The following is a 4,463-nucleotide window of genomic DNA, read 5'->3' on the forward strand; positions in this document are numbered from 1 at the left end:
TAAAAATGTATGGAGATGATTAATACTCCCAAAACAATAAAAGAGCTGCTGGGAATTAGCCTCCAGTTTTGGAGACTGGACCACAAGGAGCACATTCCTAAGAGTTTAATTCTCTTTCAAATTCTGTTACTCCATAAAAGCTAATTCAGACATGCTTGAAGCCAAAGATTTTATTCTTTTTTTTTTTTTTTTTTTTGGCTTCAGAAAATATTGACTCATTGAAACTCATGAAATAAAAACAATTTTAAATATTCTAAGATTCATTTTTTCTTTTGATCTCTTATGTTGAAGAGTAATGTCTTAGATAATATTGAGTTTGGTCAGTAAATAAATTAAGCTCTAGAAAATATATAGGCATAATGCAATAAAAGAGCCAGTGTAGATATCTCAAAGGCTATATAACTAAACTGTAGTTATAGTAGCTAGCACATACTGAAAGTTATTCTGTACCAGGCACTGTACTAAAGACTTTAAATGTATTGTTTCATTTAATATTCACAACCATCCTATGAGGCAGGTACTACTTATCTGGGGTGGCCTCAGTCTGCAGCATCTTGAAACAGGGTTTCACTTACTGGCCAGAGACTGAAGTCAGGCTGTGGCAGTGAGAACACTGAATCCTAGCCACTAGAACACCAGGGACCCAGTGGCCAGTGGCAAGGTCCCTGGCCCTTCAGCTTTGTAGAAATGAATTCCCACAAAGAAAGAAAGTAGTAAAACAAGTAAAGTGTTTATTAGGAGAAAAAAAGGGTACATGTGAATAGACATACGGTCGCAGTCTCATGGTAGTTTGCATCATTTATATGGAACATTTCTTCTGGGTTTCCTTTGGCCAATCATCTTGCTTTGCCTGGTTTTGAGTTCATATTTGGTTTATCTCAGGGTCCTCCCATATGTGCACATACATCTCTTAAGATGGATTCTAGTGAAGAGGCCTATTGACTTTGGCCTTTCGATGGCCAAAGAGCCTCTCTGGGTATGTATAGTTAGGAAGAGCTTCTTGACTTCAAGAATGAAGAAAATACAAATACAGTATTTTATCTTTTATCTGAGCAGGGTTCAGCTTCTCTTCCCTCCCACTATTAGCTTCATCTTGGGTTATCTGTTCACAGGTGACAAACTCCAGCTGCTCAGTTTGGTGCCCATCTTTCTCCTGGCTCACTGCTATTATCTCCTTTTAGCAGATGAGGAAATAGAGGCATAGAAAGGTTTAGTAGCTTACTGTAGGATACACAGCAATTAATTGCCAAACATAGCTTTATTCCTAGGCAATTAGGTTGAAAAACCCATATTCTTAAGTAGATTGTTAGGATTTATTTTAATTATTAGAGAACCCTTTTTCATTAAGCTCATCTATCACAACAAAATTTTGATTTTGATATGTTTTCATGAGCTAGAGATAAAGGTTTATTAATATAGTGTTTTAATTAGAATTTTTCTATTGGCTCAATTTTTATTAAAAATTAAGTTTCCCTCATATTTCACCTCAGAGAATTACTCTCCCTAGCAAAATTTGAGCTAAATTTGCATAGTATCTATTACAAAAAATTTGGTCTCATCTCAGGGTCACTGTAATACAAGCAGATATGAAACGTGTGAGTAGGAGCATATTTCTGCCTTTTTAGCACTAAGCCCTGAAATGCCAGTAAAAAAATAGTTACAGTTATAGAGTTTCACTCTTAATTTGATGTACAGTTACTTATATGTACACGGGCTTCCCAGATGCTGCTACTGGTAAAGAATCCACCTACCAATGCAGGAGACACAAGAGGCTTGGGTTCAATCCCTGGATCTGGAAGACCCTCTGGAGTAGGAAATGGCAACCCACTCCAGTATTCTTGCCTGGAGAATCCCATGGACAGAGAAGCATGGTGGGCTACTGTCCATGGGGTCAAAAAGAGTCAACTGAGTGTGTGCGCGCGCGCACACACACACACATACATATACATTTATATATATATACACATAATTTTTATACAGAGTTGTATAGTTACTTATATGATTATATAAAATAAGCTTCTATAACAGTTTAACAAGCTTTTCCTCCCAGTGGGAGCTCAGGTGTTTTGCAAAGAAAGATTTTTTATATAATGCAAAACAGATTTATTTACATGCACAACAATGAGTATTGTTGTTGTTCAGTTGCTAAATCATACTTGACTCTTTGTGACTCCATGGACTGCAGCACACCAGGCTTCCCTGTCCTTACTGTCTCGGATTTGCTCAAACACATGTCCATTGAGTCAGTGACACCATCCAGCCATCTCATCCTCTGGTTCAGTGATTGATTGAAGATGCCTTCAATCTTTCCCAGCATCAGGGTCTTTTTCAAAGAGTCAGCTCTTCACATCAAGTGGCCGAAGTATTGGAGGATTAGGATGCTGGATAAAAAGGAAAGCAGTCTTCTGTCAAATGGAGATCAAGATTAAGTAGCTGGTTTTGAGACCTACTGTAGTCAGAAGATTTGCTGTGTTACTTTCAGAAGTTAAATCTTTTTTACTGGATGTTTTAGTATATTTGTAAAACAGACTTTGATGCTGGGATAGTTACCATAATTCCTTTTGACAGCCAAGATGGTTTCAGCTGGATTTGGTCCACTGGCCACTATTTGCCAACCACTAATGATGTAGGTGATGTTCTCATGTATTCTGAATCAGAGTATACTTTGGTGAATTAGCTTCTACACTGCCTGCTTTATTGTACAGTAGGATATTTCCAACTACATATAGGAAAAAGACAAAACCCAAACTGAATTTCTTAGTGAAGGAAACATCAATTTATACAACTGGAAAGTCTAGGCATAGATTCAACATTAGGCCAGATTTGATCCAGGAATTCAAATAATGCCATAAGGTATTTGTTTTTCTCTACCTCTTGGTTTAGCCCTCTGGTCGTTAGGTTTAACTTCAGGCTACCTTTGATGGTCTCTGACACTTCATGACGCACATCTTTTTCCTGCCAGTAGTTCCAAGGGAAAAGTCATCCACTGAAGTCCTGGCAGTCATTGGGACCAAACCAGTCTGGGAGATACGTGCATTCCTGCACCAATGATTGTTGTAACAGGATAATTGGAATTATGCTAATGAATCAATAATGTGTCAGTGATCAAACTAATCTTCCTGATATATCCCTGAAATTAGGACTGATGCCATTCCTGAATCACACAGACCAAGAATGGACAAATAACTGTCCTCAGAGATAACATGGAATACTGAGAAAGAAATTGTGGGTGGCAACTATCAGTTTTATTTACTTCTTGCAATTAAATACAGTTTCATGAAAAAATCATATTAAGATTATAGAATATATAAGCAATGATTATCACTTCTTCTGCAAAACCAATCCTGAATACTAAGAGGGAAATGACCACTTCTTCCTCTGTTCCCCTACAGTTCTGTCTCCTCATTATATCATCACAACTCTTTAATTCCCTGGATCATTTGATCATATATATAGTAGTCCCCCATTTTTCACAGGGGGTATATTTCAAGACCCCTAGTAGATATCTGAACCTGCAGGTAGTACTGAACTCTACATATACTATGTTTTTTCTATACATATGTACCTATAATAAAATTTAATTTATAAATTAGGCACAGCAAGAGAGTATCCAAATCACCAACATCATTACACTTGTGCTTTGGGGACATCAAGTAAAATAATGGTTACTTGAATACAAGTTCTGCTGAAATATCATGACAGTCGATCTGATAACCTAGCTAGTTACAAAGTGATTAAAGGATTAAAGGATAGGATAAATCCTATCACTGAATCATATCTCTAAAATTATCATCCTACTCAGAATGGCATGAAATTAAAAACATGGGTTGCTTGTCTTTGGAATTTTTCATTTAATATTTTTGGATCTTGATGGACCTTGGGAAACTGAAACTGTGGAAAAATGAAATCTCAAATAAAGGAAGGGCTACTGAATATCTCCCCACCTATGGTTACCTCTTCTATGCAGGTGAAGAAGATAGCATTCATTTGTATATCTCCACTGATTTCATCATGCCTGACAAATAGTAGGAATCCTAGTAAATATTTATTTCTTGAATAAATTATCTCCATTTCTAATCACATAATAAGCAACAATGTTATATGATATTAGATTACATTAAAGAATTGACTCAGACTACCAGGTAGCCTGATATAGCGTGATACCCTACAATCAATATCACTGTCTCCCCCCTGTCCTAGAATACTCCATTCTTTGTTCAAAAGTTTTACACATTATAGAGATTAAATTGAGGCAGGAGATAGAAGGCCCCCAGGCTAAGCAGCTGAAGTCATCCTCTGTGGACAGATACTCCAAAATAGCAAGAGGGAGAAGCTGAGCCTTGCCCTGATAAGAAATAAAGGACCAAAGCTTTCTCATTCTGAAAGTCAAGGAGATCTTCACAACTATACACACACAGGAAGGCTCCTTGGATGTCCTTGGAGGTCAAAAAGAGATGCCATCA

Source organism: Bos indicus x Bos taurus, chromosome 14, assembly GCF_003369695.1.
Source record: "Bos indicus x Bos taurus breed Angus x Brahman F1 hybrid chromosome 14, Bos_hybrid_MaternalHap_v2.0, whole genome shotgun sequence".
In the NCBI taxonomy this organism is placed as follows: domain Eukaryota; kingdom Metazoa; phylum Chordata; class Mammalia; order Artiodactyla; family Bovidae; genus Bos; species Bos indicus x Bos taurus.